Source organism: Tamandua tetradactyla, chromosome 7, assembly GCF_023851605.1.
Source record: "Tamandua tetradactyla isolate mTamTet1 chromosome 7, mTamTet1.pri, whole genome shotgun sequence".
Classification (NCBI taxonomy): Eukaryota; Metazoa; Chordata; class Mammalia; order Pilosa; family Myrmecophagidae; genus Tamandua; species Tamandua tetradactyla.
The window spans coordinates 69,629,899-69,648,473 of NC_135333.1; the positions used below are offsets into that span (position 1 = coordinate 69,629,899).

The 18,575-nt window shown below is 38.9% G+C and overlaps 1 long non-coding RNA gene across 1 annotated transcript; it reads left to right on the forward strand.

Moving 5' to 3' along the window:
• Positions 1–941: 941 nt before the first annotated feature.
• Positions 942–17,233, forward strand: LOC143691449 (uncharacterized). The gene is made up of 2 exons (XR_013179521.1): positions 942–1,071; positions 16,988–17,233. It is a non-coding gene; the product is annotated as an uncharacterized LOC143691449 (long non-coding RNA).
• The last annotated feature ends 1,342 nt before the right edge of the window (positions 17,234–18,575 follow it).

Consider the following 18,575-nt stretch of genomic DNA (forward strand, 5'->3'; position numbering starts at 1 on the left):
GTCAGAAATCAGTTGACTATATTTGTGTAAGAACACTCAAGGGTGGAGGTTTGGGTCATCCTACCAGGCAAGCCACCGAGACCAACAGAAGTGCAAACAAGGGTGAGGGAAATTTACATGCGGTAGAGGAGGGAGACGATGAGTTATAGTTTGGTCTTGGGAGCAACTGCAGGGATGGGGGCTATAGCTTGTTCTTACTAACTTTCCTCCTGCAATCTTCCCCAGAGAATCCACTGAGAAGAAGCTCCCAGAACTTAATGAATGATGTATGTGTAATGCATAAAGTGAGCCAATCATAGAGGCACAAAAGCTGGCTGGAGTGGGTGCTGTGTGTGCCCCACACGCTTTACCAAAACACTCATTTCCCCAGCTGGTATAGGTGTTGGTGGCAGTTCCCTCCCTGGGGAGGTCCACTTTCAAAGATTCTTTAGTACATGGGTATAAAAGCCTTCATTTGGGATAAGACTGAAGATCATTACAGCTCCAGAACTCCCTATGGGATCAACTGACCTTTTGTTGTATCTACATTACAATTCAGCTTTTCCCTCTGCTCAGGCTATTTCTTTGGGTCCCTTCTAAGCAAAGTTATCCTCAGGAAACTTCCTGCACTGAAATCTCCAACTCTGAACCTATTTTCTGGGGGAACTCTATCTGTAATAGTTTTTGTTACAGTGAAAAATATCCAGCTTCTCTAATTGTGACATTTTAATGTCGATTCTTGGCCCTTATTTTGGCACCACATTTGTAGTGTTGGAGCATTTCACTCAGGATTTACTACTTTGTGCCTTTCTGTAAGCCCTAAAGAGTGAAACTAATACTCTGAGGCATAGGTTACTGCAGATCAGAGGCCCTTGGCACCAGTCCCGTTGGAATCCCCAAAAAGAAATCTACACAGTTCATTTTTATTATAAAACTTCTGGTGCTTTCCAAGATGTGTTCATACAAATTAATGGTTTCCTGAAGGTGTGGCTTCTCTTTTTTGTACTTCCTCTTCTTGGGTGCAAAGCTCTGCTGTGGCTGCCTGTGGAGACTGCTTTGGGCCTGGGGAACGGGAGCATTTGGCTGGCTGAGGTAAGTACAGGGGCAGGCCCGTGTTTGCACTACTGTGACACAGACGGCACGGGTGAAGAGGGTGTGTCTTGGGGAGTGGAGAGCTTGGGCTCTGGGTTGAAACCCTATAAAAGAGTATCAGTTTTGACATCTTTAGGATCACAGAAATATTCTTTCAGGAAGTGTTTTCATAGACTGTAAGTGTTTTTGTACTCCGTGGGCTGTGGCTTGAATAGCTGGATTTGTCCAGGCACTTCTGGAGGAAGGGGACCTGGGGCCTCCCAGGAATGCTGGGTCAAGAATCCAGGGTAGAGGTCCTGGTGATGGTTGGACAGCCCCAGTTTCCAATTTCCTTTTTTGCAGTCCAGATGATAGGGAACATTGGCCTCTTATTTAAACAAGTCTAATATTCCCTTCCTTGGGCTCTATGTGACAGGACAGTCTCTCTGGGGCACACAGTTCTGACAGGAGTGACTGTGACCTAATGGGACCTTGACCTTCTGGAAAGGAGAAAGAGTCCTGGATTCCTTGGGTTGATTTTGGATAGATAATTCTGGAGAAGCAGACCACTTGCCATGCTCATGGGTGCTCTTCTTCCTTGGGAAGATTCTTTTTTTGAAAGGAGTGCTTTGAGCTTTCCTTCTCCCTATGGGAATGTAGACAAGCTCACTCCCTGGAAAGCGAGCTGGCTGGTGTTTCTGAACCTTTGAGTCTGGGGCATTTGCAAAACGTCCTAACATTCCTTAGCTCTCCCCATTAAGTTTCCAGGGCAGTATAGGATGAGTTGAAATATTCTAAGGAAGAGGCTAGGCCAGTTCCTGCCAGGTTCTTATAGTGCCACTGTGCCTGAAACTGTGACTTCATTGTACCATCTTGAGCATCCAAGAGATGTCAGAGTTAGGGGACAGGAATTTCCCCCATGTCCAAACCTATTCTTAGGTTATGTTTTTTTTTCTGGAGCCCATTCAAATCTTGACCCCATGATCTTTTTTGTAGTGGGTGTCCCCTAGTATCCTCCTGGTACTATGCTCTTTCCTTTTCTCATTTTCCTGATAGTTCAACAACATAGAAGGAAAATGGAGTGCCAAGGTGCACTCTAGAAGGTACCAGGGAATAAAGTATAAGAAAAGACTGTAGGCAATGGGTGGGAAGGTTTCTGTCATAATGTGGAATACTGAATTCATATTCTGTCTTTACTACATTATCTGGGAAAGGAGAACTGTACTTCTTGGGACCCTAGGCCTCAGTGGCTTTGGATTAGGAGTGCCAAGAAAACATGGTGTATATATAAGAGCAGTTAAGATCACAGCCAGGTATAGGGACACAGGTTAGGATTGGGCTGGGAATAAGCATGAAAAAGTTAGGAGCCCTGATGAACTGAGAGCAGCCCTAGATGTGAACAAGAGACCCCCGGATGGATGGATGTGAATGTGTTTCAAGATGTCATTCTCTGACCCAGAAACTTTCCCTTAGCGTTGCCCACATATAAATTTTCTCTATGCAAGGCTACATGTAAGGACAATAAAAACTGACTATGGAACAAGAGAAGAGGAACAACTGGCATCAAGTGAGAGCCCCTTGCCCTTCTCTAGTATATCTTTAGGCCACAAACCATCACCTGGGTGACGTCCAGTGTGCTGGTGTGAAGCTATTAGGTACCCCAGAAAAGCTATGTCCTTTAATTCTCATTCCGTATTGCTGAGTAGAATCTTTTTTATTGTTTCCATGGAGATATGACCTACCCAATTGTGGGTGGTAACTTTTGCTTAGATGGTTTCCATGGAGATGTGTCTCTACCCATTCAAGGTGGAGTTGCTTATTGGAGCTTTTTGAGAGGGAACCATTTTAGAAAAAGCTTTAGAGCCCTTTGGAGATGAAGAAAAACACCATTGGGGGCACTTCATGAAACAAAAAGCTGGGAGAGAAAACTAGCAGACTCTGCCAAGTGCTCTTCCAGCTGAGAGAGAAACTCTGAATATCATCAGCCTTCTTGAACCGAGGTATCTTTTTCTGGATGCCATAGATTGGACATTTTTATAGCCTTGCCTTAATTTAGATGTTTTCACAACCTTAGAACTGTAAACTTGCAACTTAATAAATTCTCCCTTTTAAAAGCCATTCCATTTCTGGTATATCACATTCTGGCAGCTTGCAAACTAGAACATCCAGCATCTGTGGGCACAGCCTCTGCACAAGGTGTTCCTGTGTCCCACCTCATGACGATATCATTCTTCCCATTCTGGAATGTCAAGACCCTTTCTGACCCTCAGTGAGCACTGAGTTTCCACTCTGGAAAGAAAATATTCAAGCCTGAGGTTTTGTTCTGAACCCCGATCTAGTTTCCCATCTGTGAATTTCTCTCTTCCAGTCAGATGTCTGCGGCCACATCTCGTTGTATCCCAAGGACTGTGAAAACAAAGTTGGCCCTGGAAATTTCCTAGGCAATGCAGGGAAGTCTGTTCTTGGGATTGGGAATGGAGCAGGAAGACCTTTGAGGAAGAGATTCTGGAGGGGTTAATGCTTTAGGAGATTGTGCTTCAGTCCTCAGAGAGGGAAGGCCTGATCCCTGGTGACCATCTTCCAAGGAATCAACCGACCATTTCTCTAACTAGCTTAAAATCTATATTCTTTCTGATACCTCTATGACTGACTTGTGATCTTGTAAAGGGGAAAACTGAGTTCTCTGTGCTCATAGCCTCTCTAATAGTTTCAGATAATGTAGGTAATGTGACCATAATTACCAAACCAAGACATCTGGCTTCATGAAAAAATTGTTGTAACATTTTAGAGTGGGAGGCAACTGAAAAATATCATTTTACTGAAAGATACTGGGATTTGATGAACATTTTGATGTTTTATGGAATAATGGTGCCAAATTTTGAAGCTGGGACATCTGCCAATTATTCAGAATGCTTTTAATTATAGACTCTGAGACTATTTGAACTTGAAGAGATCATAGGGGTTATATAGTCAAATACCACTATACAAATAAAATAACTGAAAGTAGATAATGTGGCTTTCCAGGGTCACACTAAGTGTCACTGTTCCCTCCACGGCTGCCCTATTGTGATTCCTGGCAACAGGTCCATTCCACCTGTATGCATTCTACCTGAGACCTTTGTGTCTTAGAGTTCAGAAGACCAATACCCCAAAATGTGATTTCAAAGACGAAGTGCTTGCTGTGCCTGTGCTTCTACCAGAGCCTTGTACATGTGAGATGGATAAGATGGACTTGCCCAGGACTACCTTCATGGGCCTGCAACCTTCACAATATTACACAGGACTCCAAACTCAGAAGGACTTTGCTCTGCATTTATTACTGTGCTGTGGCTGTCTTGAAATTCTTAAGAGTTTTTGAACAATGGGCCCTGCATTTCACTTTACACTGGGCCCCACAAATTATGTAACCAGTCCTGGATACACACCCAGGTGGTGTAGGCTGTCCCTCAAAAACCAGTAAGAGGAAGTTCAGTCTCTAACAGGCTTATTTGTATTTCCTGGGAAGATGAGTGTGAGCTCTTAATTGCCAATCTTTCCTGCAAAGGCAAAATGTGAGTGATCCTGCATTTCTTAAATTAAGCCAGAGCCACTTCAGGAATGATCTCTGTTACTTCTATGCATCTTTAGATAGGTGGGGAATTTGGATTTGGACTTTGTGATTGACACCATTACAACCATACATGCACTTTTGGATGCTGTGATCACCATCTTTTCCCAATCGCAATGATCACATGGAGCTTCAAAAGATTTTCTGGTTTAGTTCAGGATGTGAAAAACAAAGAAATATAGTTTAAATGGAAAAATTTTGATATTAGGTGGCATTTTGATATTCTATGATGACCCATAATCCCTAATATAGTAAGAATACACTGAGAAGTATATGCTTAGTGGGGCAGATTTTGGGTGAAGAGAGAGAATTATTTTCCTAAGACTCACAGCAGGACTATTTTTAGGGTACACTGTAAAATGAAAATATGGAGTTCCTTGTTTAGAAATTTTTAAGAATTTCAAGAAGGCAACAGCACCTTCTGAGCATGGGGTCCTGTGTGACTGTGTAATGAAGCCAGCTCTGCTTCATGGATTTTCAGAGCTGGAAGGCCAAAAAGCCATCTTATGCTACAGCTTGCATAAGGGTGGTTGTGTCCTTTGGATGGAGAAAAACTAGAAGCTGAAGCAATTACACCCATTTGAAAACTAACAGGAAAGGTTGGGATTGTTCTTGTGGACATTTGCCTTTCCAACATGAGGTTATGGTTCCTAAGTGTCTTTACCGAATATGTGGTAATAGAATTGCACCTTCTTGCCATCAATTCCCCTGATTTTGCCCCATCTTACTGGGAGAAGAAAGGATGATCACAATTCTTTTCTTTTAACTCCATGCACCTGGTGTTTGTATAGATTGAGAAATAGCTCTTTCTAGCTTTATTCTGCCAATAATCCATATGAAGAAAAGGTCAGAAACAATCAGTTTGTATCCTTATGAATTTTCTTGATGTGTTTTGTATTGTGCAGAACTGTTCTCAAGCTCATCCTCCGGAGATGCTGTTTTCATCTTACCCATGGCTTTGCTGTATCGAGGGGGCTCTGTGCTGTTTTTAGGTCATAACTATAAGCAGGTCGCTCATTTGCTTTTTCAGGTACGCCAAGGAAAGGAGATTTGTGAGACAAACTCCTGAACGAAGCAGAGGAGCCCAGAAATGAGGATGTTGAGCTCAGAGGTCTGGAATGTGACTTGAAGAATAAAGATGCCTGTATTGAAACTATTGTTACATTTTGATCAAGACTTGAGGTTCAGGGTGGGCCACGGTGGCTCAGCAGGCAGAGTTCTCACCTGCCATGCTGGAGACCCAGGTTTGATTCCTGGTGCTTGCACATGCTAAAAAAAAAAAAAAAAAAAAAAGGTAAAAAAAGACTTGAGGTTCAGAGACTATTGCTCACTGTCTCTTTCCAGATGGGGTATTTTGATTGACATTTCATTTTTATATGTTGTCCAGTATTAAGCTTTAGATCTTCTCACACCAGTTCTGTGCTATTGAGAAATCTTTGTGAATGTCCAGTGTACTTTACAAGTGGTTTTGCTAGTTTTACCAACCCCAATATATATATTTTTTCTTCTACTGGGTGAAATTCTAGCTGCGTGACCTGTGGTCAGACTGAGAGAGATGCTGAATAAAAGGTTCAGATTTGAGGTTTCTCTCCCCCTAAAGCCGTCCTCACGGTAAATCATACCTGACTATTCCAGAAATTTTCTATTTTAATTACTCCATTTTTTCTTGCATGATTTTGGTCTCTATCCCTAAAGATTCTGGAATGTGGTTTCACTGAGGCAGATGCAGGTAGAACTTTCTCAGTAAATATAAATAAATGCAAAATATTAGAAATAAAAAAAATCTCAGTCTGAATTGGAATAGAAAAGTATGGAAGTCATTTGGAAACAGAATGTTTCTATGTTTTTCACTTTGTAACTTTGGCCATATAGCAACCAATGTATGTTACACGGTAATTAAAAATGAACATTGTCTCTTAAATTCTCAAATACAGTGATCTTTAAAAATGTAAATCAGTTCAAGTTACTCACAGTATGGTTAGATTTTAATTGGGGAAACAATTTTCAGTTCTCACTTTTTTTTGGCTATGGGGTAAGATCAGAAACCACATGTCGGTCAGTGGGGAAGAGTAGTGCTGGAAGTTTCATTGGAATCAGGGTTATTGATGATGTCAGCTGAGACAGGACTGTTCTGGTTCCCTCAGCATGTTATAGCAATGGTGACTATGGATATTATTCTCAACTTGTATCCTAGATTCAATTTATTGGTGCATGACACCTTGGAAAAGATCTCTGTTGTAAGTCAACTCTTCCTGTAAAACTACTTTCTATTCCACTATATCTGAATTAACTCTTTTGAAGAAGTGAGGTAACCCCCTATGTTCAAGCAGGGAGCAAAGGAAAGCTCAATGATAAACCCTTGAGCACAAGTGCCTATCTTTGTCCCCAAATTCCATCCTAATCTGTGCCTCTCAGTGGAAGGAGAAGGGAATGGCATTTAAAAATTTCTGACCTGATGTGGTTGGGTCAAAAGCATAAAATCTTATACAGAGTAGGGTTAGACTTGCTAATTTTCTGAGCTACCTACAAAATCCTTAGAGTTCACACACCTGCTGGGCACAAACATACCATCTACAGGTAACATGTTCAAACCTTTTCTTTCACATCCAAATGAAGTAGTTGGAATCATCAGCTCTACATATGCTCTCCAGTATTTCTGAAGATTTCTTGGTGTGTTTGGGCTATGATGTTTTTAACTACTATCTGCTGACAATGTGCTTTCGTGGACTTCTCCATCTGTATTCCCTGCACTTCCCCCATGCTTCCTATCTTCTCTTTGCCTCGCTTTACTTCATGTATGGACATTCTGTTGCTGCTTTCTCCTCCTCCAAAAGCTTATTTAATCTAATCCACATCTGCTGAAGTTTTGTTGTTAAAGGAGAGTGGGGAGGAATATAGCGTGTACAATACATAAAATAATTAGCAAATTGACCTAATCTTAATATCCTTCTGTATTCTCCTCTATCCATTCTGCCTGATGGAATTTCTTTGCCTCTCCTCTTTCACCCTGTCACCATGACGTATTGCACACTCTTCCCTCTCTCTGTAGATCTTCTCTAATTTCCTTTTATTTATGAGTTTGCAATGCCTCCTAAAGTTCTTTGACTCCAGTGACTCAGGAAGAGAGAAGTAATGGGAGAGCTGACCAATGAAATATCCTTCCTCCCCCTGAGGCAGAGTAGAGCACTTTTGTCCACTTCAGATTGTATGCTTCACTCACGGGAAGGGAATCAGAGCAGAGATTTATCCTTTTAGCAGTCATTGCCTGGCCAACCAGTTGCTCCCTAATTGTTATATTTGAGGTATCATTGTGTATAAGCTGACCCTATTAAACAGGATTTATACATTCTGACTTTTTGATCGTGCATTGAGCCATCAGAGACTGCCTAAATTTCTGGATAGGAACACTGACAACAATTTTAGCACATAAGTTGATTGGTCTAGTTTGCAGCACTCACAGGAGATGACTCTAAGGACTGTAAGCCCAGTTACAGTACCTGGGCACTGTCTGACCTTTTATAATAAAATATGTGTGAAGAGTATAATTAACCTTTACTTCCTTTACCCACAACCCACCTCCTTTTCCTGAAAGCAAAAACAGCTGCTGTTATTTCTTTTGATAGAGCAAGATTTTCTTTCCTGTTACATACCACTCTGGTTATAATTGCAAATGGGTTTAATGAAGAACAGAAAAACATCCTGCACCTTTAGTAATATCTGATTAAGAGTAAAGCAAGAGTTCCTTGCTGATCTCTACTTGGCAGAAAATTGTGGTGTGCTTCATGTATCTTAGATTGCACTGAAAGATCTACCATATCTATAGAATTTCCTAAACTGGCAGCCTCATTCGTGATCATTCATAGAGATAAGTGGCATTTAATTTTAGATGATCGAATTTGATATATTAATTGATAACATTTTGTGTAATTTGGCTCAAAATGACAACTACCTATATTATGTTCTCAAAATATTTATTAAATGAGGTAACTTATTTTATAGGCCAAAGGCACCCTATTCCTGCTAAGAGGGGAATAGATTTGAATGCCAATTCCCAGTGTCAACTCTGGAGAAATAACAGAAATAAGAAGGAAAGGAGCGTCCAGAGAATTAACTATATCCAATAAGCCATTCCCTGGGTAGACTGAAGCCTATATTGAACTGGTAACTGGAGAGGGGCAGGACAGAGATGAGTGGTTGTAGTCTGACAGGAGGACTGCAAGGAGAGAAAATGAAAGTGTAGACTGGTGGAAAGTTCTGACCTTGCACTTTCCCTAATCCCTTTTATTATTTCTTTTGTGGCAGCAATCTAATCTATTCTTTGCTGTGTTCATAACTAATATCAGAGAAGTACAAAAGTGCTACCAAGCTGAGAAATTAAAGAAAAAACAAGGACTGAATGGTAGGATGAATGTAGATGAAGAACAAATTGGGGGCTTGGAGTATTAATTTGTGTAGTTTTCCCAGAAGTCAAGAGGAGAGAATAAAAAGGCAGAAAATAAAGCTGATATGCTAAGAGATGTAGAGGACAGTAGACAACCACCCACAACTACTTAATAGGGGTCCTAGAAGGAAAGAAAGAAAACTAGAGAGGATGCAACAGTTAAAGAGCCAGTAGATAACAGAATTCACAGAATTAAAGAAAAATATATGAGGTCTAAATTTGAAAGGCTTATAGATTGCCTTTCAAGCAACATGAGGAAAAAAATCTGTTTTGGTTTGGTAAAGCTGATGAAATGCAAATTACCAGAAAACGAATGGCTTTTAAAAACAAGCCTTTATTAGTTTACGGATTTACAGTTCCTAGGCTGTTGAAATGTCCCAATTAAGGCATCAACAGGACAATACCTTCTCTGAAGACTGGTTACCAGTGATCTTGGGCTCCTCTGTCAGATAGCAAGGCAGATGGCAATGTCTGCTGATCTGTTTCTCCTGAGCTTTGTTGCTTCAGCTTCTGGCTTCTCCTGCTGTGGCTTTTTCTCTAAACTTCTCTGGGTGTTTCTATTTTCTGTGTGTTCTTTATCCTCTTATAAAGGGTTCCAGTAAGAGAATTAAGTCTCACTCTGGGACAGGTTTCAATTGAAATAACCAAATCAAAAGGTCCCACCTACAAGTAAGAGGTCTGCACCCACAGCAATGGGTTAAAATTGCATCAAGCACATACAGCCTCCAAACTATCACAAAGCTGTTGTAATAGGGAAGCAATAACTATATTTAATAAGGTAATGAGTTCTTATGTCCAGCAAACCATCTGTATTAAAATACTCTTATCAGCCAAGTATTACCCAAGATTGATGAAAGATTTTTTGGGGCATCTATTTTCAGAAAAGAAACTGCCAGGTCATTGAATATAGCTGCACATATTTTTTAGAAACTGACAAACCATTTTTCAAAGTGATGGTGCAAATTTCCACATCTACCAGAAACTATGAGAGGCTTTTAAATTCACCCATTCAACTGAAAATATAGGGAGAGCTCATTCTGGTTATAATTTGTGTTTTCTGGAAGACTAATGATGTTGAAAATCTTTTCATATTCTTTCTTATCTTCTTCTTGAATTCCAATTACATGTAAAATTAGATCTTTTGGCATGTCTATTATGCCCTGTTATGTCTTTTTTCTATTATTTATTTTTCTTTATATAATTCAGTTAGAATCTTTTCTACTGATTTATCTTCCAGTTTCTTAAGCTGCTCTTCAGCTGTGTTTAATCTGTTATTAAATAATCCATTGAGACCTTAATTTCAGATATTGTACTTGTCAGCTCTGAATGTTCATTTGATTATTTTTTATAAATAATTCTCTGTTGAAAGTCTACATATTTTCATCTATTTCTATGACTATCTTCTTGACCACATTAAGCATATTTCTTTTAATGTCTTTGCTCATGAGCTACAAAATCTTAGTCAATTATGCATCTATTTCTAGTTTCCTTTTTTTTTTTTAACTTGGCTATTTTTATATGATTCCACCGCTTCACATACTTAGCACATTTCATAAATTCGAGACATTGTTTAAAAATTAAAGAAACTCTGAAAGTTCTTATTTTTTCCCACCAAAGAGGTTTTTTTAAAATCACCATTTCTACTGTGAGACTGATAGTGGAGGATCCTCTTTACCTTAATGCATCCAGAGACTGGGCTAGGTTGAGGCAGGTTGATGCTTTGTTTAAGAATGTATTCCCCAAGTTTAAATCATAGAGATTTTTCTTTCATTAGCTTCTATTGATTTTATGATTTTGTCTTTCACATTTAGGTCTGTAATGGATATCAATCTAACCTACAAGGTATTAGTAAATTCCCAGAAATGTTATTTTATTTTCATATAATCTGTCATCTGTTTGACAGGCCATCATTTCCCCTTTGAAGTGTGATGTCAAATTTATCAATGGGTCAACCTTTTAATTTTGTATCCTATATTTATTTACTTGTCCATATCCATATTAAATCTTCTCTATTATCTTTGAAGTGGTGAAAAAGCACTATAACCACACTAACTCAATTAATTTCTCCATGTCTTGCTGATATACAATTATATATCATCATGTAAGGGGCACAGACATTCTTGTTTTAATTGCCCTTTCAGGAAGCCATTCCTTTCTCCTCTCCAAAGACACTTTCTTATACAGCCATTCTGGAAAAAAAGCTTGGATTAAAAGGCTCTGAGATCTACTAAGGTTCTGACATTACAGCAAAGTGAAGGTAAGACATCAGTAGGCTATAGTAGGTCATGGGTGCATATTGTAATATCTAGAGTAACTACCAAAATATAGAAAATAATGTAGAACTAACAAATTGAAAGTGAGTATGAAAGGGAATATTAAGATATTTGATAAATCCAAAAGATGGCAAAAAAAAAAGAGAGTAAAAAGTGCATGTAACTGGAGGGTCAAGAAGAAACAAAGAGTGTTGTAATAGATACAAAACACATATGCAATAAGCAATTACATTAAATGTAAGCATATTGAATGTTCCAATTCAAACACTAAGTCTTTCATAAAGGATCGAAGGTAAATCTTGACTATATGCTGCTTATTATGACTGAAATATGAGAGACAAAAGGCTAGAAAACAATATACTATGCAACCACTAAACAAAAGAAAGTTAATGTAGGTAATCAGGTAAAGTGGACTTTAAGGCAAGAAATATTTTAAAAAGCACTATTAAAGACAAAAATTGACATATTACAATAAAGGGGAGAAGCCATCCTGAAGATATAACAATTCTGAATCATTGCATATGCTTTAAGATAATTCCAAAATAACAACCAAAATTTCTCACACACATAAAGAGAAATAGACAAATCTAAAATCACAAGTTAACAGAATGCAAATAAAAATCAGTCAGGACATCTATTATATACAATCTATTATATTTGACATTATACTATATATTACATATAAAGAGTTATGATAATGGTAATACTTGTTTCATTTATAGTTTTAGGGGGAAAGCATTTAATAATTCACTATTATGTTTGGTGTTTGCTGCATGCTTTGTAAAGATAATCTGTATCAGATTGTGGAAATTCCTTCTATTCTTATTTTACATTAATTCCTATTTATCTTGAGTATTAAATTTTATCAAATGTTTTTCCACATTGAACAAAATGATTATATAATTTTAATTCTTTTTCTGTATTAATGAAAGTTACACTGTTTTTTTTCAGATTTTAAATCACCCTTTCATTCCTGAAATAAACTTCATTTGGTCATGATATATTGTATTTTATATCTACAACTGGCATTCATTATGTGAATATTTCACAATTCTGCTCTAGAAGGATTAGTAGTATTCTTTGCCCATGACGTTTTCTTTTCATTATTTAAGAAATTAGAGCAGTTGTAGGTTTCTAGAAAAATCATGCAGAAAGTACAGAGTATATAACCCCCTCTCCCCCCCAGTTTTCCCTATTTTAACATTTTGCATTAGTGTGATTTCCATGAAGTTTATAAACAACTTCTGGTATCAAAGTTATGCTGGTCTCATAAAATATGCTCTATACCATGCAAGTGTTTGTAAAAGTAGTGTTATTCCTAGTATCAGTAGTGTTATTTCCTAGTATTAGTAGTGTTAAATTTACAAGAGTAGCTGAATTACATGGCAAATTACTAGGAAATTACTAGGAAAAATTCATTGGCAAAGCCATGAGGGCCTGAAATTTACTTTTGGTATATATGTTCAATAACAGATTTAATTTTTAAAACACATATACTATTATTCAGATTTTCAAATTTTTTCTGTGCCTTGGTAATTTGTTTTTTGAGAAATTGTCAATTTCACCTATATTGGTGAAATGTTTTAATATCAGTTTATTATCATTTTAATCTGTAGAATTTGTTATGGTGTTCTTTTTTTTGTTCCCGATAGCAACAATTCGTGTTTTCTCTCATTCCTCTATTATTTTTTTTGGTTTCATTAATGTTTTCAGAGTCAGTTTTGGCTTTCATGATCCATTCTATTATAGGTTTGTTTTCTGGTTTATTGTTTTCTAAGCTTGTCTTTACGTTTTTCTTCCTTTTACTTCTTTTGGATTCACTTTTCTGTGATCTAAGCTTTGATGTATTTAAGGCTATAAATTTCCCTTCATGTACTACTTTATTTAGCCATCACTCAAATTTTATGTGTTGTATTTTCATTATTGTTCAACTTGAAGCATTTTCTGATTTTCATTGTGATTTCTCCACTTTGATCAGATAATACTTCAGAATGATTTCAATAATTTGAAATTGTTGAGACTTTTATATGATCATAAAAAATTATACATATATTTGCCATGTAATTCAGGTACTCTAGTAAATTAAATCCAGATAAATGAACATTTATATCCACATAAAACCTAGTACGTTATTGTTCATAGCAGCTGTATTTAAATAGCCCTAAACTGGACACATCCTAAATATACTATCTTTGCTCCTTCCTGTGAATATTTGTGAGTAAGGCCGTTCTGTGCTCTTGCTCCATGTAAGGCCCCAGGTAAACCATGATTGGATTCAAAGTTGTTGGCAAGGACCAACTGTGCATGTTCTAGTGATGTTCAGAGCACCCTGGTGCCAATATTCTGTTTAGTATTAAGAACAGCATTAGCCCATGAAAACCATTCTCTCCCCTCTGGTGTATGCGACTGGGGACATATTCCCACGATCCATGGGACCTGCTTCCCTGACATGAATGAGCACACCGAGAGAGGCAATGCTGGGGTTTCTCAGGAACCATCGGCAATCTTTCCTCAGGTACATTTGACATTTCTTGGTCCTCTGACTTAGATGTCACTCTGATGAATAAAGGTTGAGAAGTTTAGGGACACTGGTCCTTTTCCTTTGTATATAGATGTGGTTCCTGTGCAGAAAGATTTTCATTCTGAATATCTGTGTGGTTTTCTACCCTCCTGCTGGTCTGGCTTTATAACTAGCATTTTGGGGTCATTGGGACTGTAGTAGAAGAGGCACTTCCTGAGATTCCTTATTCCTTTAGCGCATGTATGGGTTGAGGTGTGGCCATCCTCACCCAGACCTTCATCATGGTCATTGTGTCTGAAGCTGTGACTTCATCACACTGATCACCTAGGAGGTGACAGAACTGGGCCAGAGAATTCCACATCTTTTACCAGATCCCAATGGCTGGGGTTGAATCAGGGGCCAGTTTATTCCCAAGTGGTGTCCCTTGGCTCTATGCCCTGTTTGCTATGCTTTTCGTATTTTTTCTCCTTGTCATGTTCTCTCCCTTTTTACTGGAGATTGACCAACACATAAAGAAATGTGTTAGTGTGGGCCTTCAGGAACTTGGGAACCGTAATGAAACATGGGGAAATGTACCTGTGGATAGAGGGGAAGGAATCCATTATAACGTGGAGAACATGAAAACAATGTCTGTTATTTTCTCTACTCCAAGGTCTCAGAATTCTTAGAAATTCTTAGAAATCATAATCTTATATATGAAAGAAGTACCTGGGATACAGATCAGGGCTTGGCCACAAAGTCCTTTCCTGGCATACATGTGCATCATGTGGAAATATTTTGGGTCCAGACTGGGATGGGGGTAACCCCCAGGTATAAGGATTTGGGCAACCCTGAGGCATCTGGGAATATGTGAGGGAATTTGTAGGTGTTGGTCTCTGACCCAGGGTGCTTTGTCTTAGTCTTGCTGAGATGCCAGTTTTCTCTCCATAATGCTATGTGTAAGGACAAAGAAAACAATGAGATAAAGATGGACCAGCTGGGAAGGCCAGGTGAGTGTTCTTTGCCTTTCAACTCTGTGTTCTCTGGCATAAACCAGTGGTTCTAGTCAGTTCCAGTCTATGTGTTAGATAGTTGGAGACCTCTGCTCAACTCTGGTCTCAGTGAGACAGCCCTATTGTGTTCTGCACATAACCACTTCCTGTTTCTAAGCTTAGCCTAAGAGCTAAGATCTCCAAGGAGATAATTTTTTCATGCTGAGGTTTCTGAGCCCTCATTAATTCCTGTGGGTGAGAAAATTTTTCTCATCGATGCCTGTGATGTTTCTCTTCTAATCAGGTTCCTATCTCAAGTGACTCCATGAGTCAGCTATCATTTTTTTTCATTCTAGATAGTGAAAAGAAAAGTAGCTTTGAATCTTCTTCAGGCAGTGGTTTTAAACTTGTTTTTGTGAGATAAGGGATGAAGGACTCTGTAGAGATAAGGCCTTCAAGGCAAATGGCATGGAGAGATCGACAGTTCATTTTTTTCTGGTTAACTCTGACTACCTGTTGACCCTAAGTCTTGCAGAATTGTGCACGTGAGAGGACTTGTCTCTCCAGGTCGGGCCAACTCTGCCCTCCTTTGGGCTGTTCTATGGTTCTCTTATGCCATCACAGACAAGGAACTCAGTGGACTCTAAGATTCTCCCATACCACTTCCTCAATGCAAATACTGTATGTCCTACAGGCACTCTGACTAGGTTTTCCACACACAAAATTAAAATGCCTAGCCTATAAATGGTTGTTGTATTGCTTTTGAGGTAAGCAGGGGAAGGATGAGACCAAGTGTTTGGATTTGTCACATTCCCAAAGTATATGGTGGTTTTAACTATAGACAAACATATCGTCTAGACAATCCTGCCATTATATAAATGAGAATACTGCAGTTGGAAAAGTAAGTGACTTGCCCCAAATTTCACATGAAGTCAAGTAACTACCAGCCATTTTTACAAATGCCTCCACTTTGTCCCTCTGCTCCTGTTCTTGAGATCCTTGTCTATCCTTCGAGTCCACAAGTCAGAAAACAACATATGGAGTGATGATAACAAAGAGGTCAAATGAGTGGGTGTGCCTGGAATGTTTCTTATTCTAACAATGAGTTAAAGGAGTATCTTCCCCATGGAAATAAACACAGATTTACTACCTTAGAACTCTTTGTGACCAAGGCAAGACGAGGTGGGCACAACCATCTTTTGTGAGAGTTGAGAGTCTGATTTCCCCTATCTCTTTCATACATTGGCTTTCTCTTCCCCAAGCATTAAAAAACAATCATTTCTCTGTATCCTCACAGAAGCAGATCAATCCTAGGTTCTGTGGGTTACATCGTACATTACACCACCACTTCTTAATCGCTGATACACACATGTTGTGCTACTATGACCATATTTCTCAAATTTAAATGTTAGTTCCTTCGACTGTCAAAGATATTTATGCTAATTCTTCGTGTGAACCAAAGCATGCGGTATCAGTTGATTTGGTAAAATATGGATATTTTGGAACTATTTTCTATTTTATGTTGTTTATTGTCCTTACTATATGAGAATGACTTTCCTAGTAAGTAGTTAGTTTTATGGGGTTAGATGTCAAGTGTGGGGAGAGCTTTATTCCAATTTTCGTTTTGAACTCATTGAACATTAGCAGTAGAAACATTAGAGCTGATGTATGAAATATCAGTTGTCATAATTTTAATTAACAGATGAAAAAACCCTTCTCTCTTTGTTGGATAAGTTGAAAATTTGGCCTTTTTGGTGAGGGCTTTTAGAGTTCAGATAATAATCCTTATTTAGGAACAGTCTATAAAGATTGGGATAGATAGACATTTTGGGAATCAGGACAGAGTCACAAAGAAAGGGTTCATCTGTCATTGAAGAATGAATGTATGGGAGCTCCCTTCTATCCCTTGTGAATTAAACATGAGAAAATGTCAATAATCTCTTGTGACAAGTATTTTCCAGACAATGAGTAGAGTCATATAATTCTGTCTCAGAAGGATTGTTCTGAGATATTGATGTGCAAAAATTTGTTCCACCTGCATTTCTTGTATTGTTTCTGCTGTCTAAAACGTATGCCACCTTTCTGTTGGGTCACTGGCGTAACCAAACAATTTTCTTGTTTCAGGCTGTCCTCTACAGTCCCCGAGGAGAGAACCTCTGGGCGGGAAGGAAGATAGCATGGGGAAGATACCATGGATGAGGGTAGCGAGAGAGCATCAGGATGCTGAAACTGAGATGTGCTCCCTGGGATCACCTGTCTGAGGGTGGCTGAGCCTGGAAGGAGTCCCTTGTGACATCATATCCCATCCATGGAAGGGCTTCTGAGACCCTCATGATTTATGTTTATACTGAAATAAAATAATAACAAATATTTTGAGACTCTCAGAAACATTCATGCTGCCAGGAATTCTTTGTTGAACTTTTAGTGTCTTTCACTGGCTTCTTTTTAGTTACCCAAATCTCAAACCTAGCCTCCAACCTCCAGGATAAATTTGAGGCGCATGACTTATGCTATATTCTCCTAAAGCAACATATGGGTGATTGTGACAGGTGGGGAGAAGCTCATGGCCACTGTAAGTCAGAGCAAACACTGAATCCAGGACCACAGCTGAGCCCTTTAGCTGTCTACCTGAGATGATCACACAACAAAATCACTGGAGCATTCTAAAATGTTCTGTCCATGTCATATTGTTCTTACATAAATGTCATACCTCTCCCCTTTGGAATATAGTTTCATGGAGATAGATGTGTGGTACAGAAATTACTATAGATTCTCGTATTCTGCTCAAAGTTCCATGGCCCAAATAATATTGTTCCTTTACAATCAAGTTAAATGATTTTTCTCTGTTTAATTGGCTAATGTTTACTTTTAAGTCAAATTACACATTTACATAGTTTAAATCGTTCTAGGGTTTTTCTTAATTAAGAAAACAGTTCCTTTAAGCTTCTTATTCCATTTTCTTCTCCCACAGTAAACATTTTTATAAAGGAATTTTCTCTCTCATTTTCCACATCAATACGTAATTTTCCTCATTGTCTCCTACCATACGCACTTGCATCCTGAGTCTCCATTATGCTTGTGCTGCCTCTGCATCCCTTTGCTGCATCCATCAGCCCATTTCTATGCCAGGTCTCAGTGTATACCAGTCACCTAGGCCCAACCATTACCACCAATATGCTCCACACACCTTCCCCAGAAACCATAGCTGTTCCCAAATGATAATCCACTCATCTCCATTGCCCTCGGATCCGCAGTCCCTTCCCCTTTTCTCCTGTGATTGCTTTAAACTAACCAGTAGTTGATCCCACGGAGAAACCCACTGACCACCAACCCCGGACTTCAATAAAAGCACAAGCCCACGAGTCCCTCTCCATCTGCTTGTGTGCTCCCTGCCTGCCAGTTGAACCCCCAAGCTGGTCATGCTTCCCGTTATCCCCTTGTAGTGTCCCTCTCCCCTCCAGGACATGTAAGTAATAAACTATCATGTTTTATGTATTATTGCTTCTGGCTCCCCATCGGTGTTGTACCTGACCTCAACCAGAACCCAAATTTAAAACCCTATTTCAGCAATTCATAACTTGTTTACGTGCTCTTCCTCTCTATAAACTCTCTTAGGTTCCTGCAATGCCATGTGTTTGGTATGGTTCAGGATTTTTATTTACCTGCCTGTGCAATTAGAAGTGCTTTATGATGCACGTTATTGAACTAATCT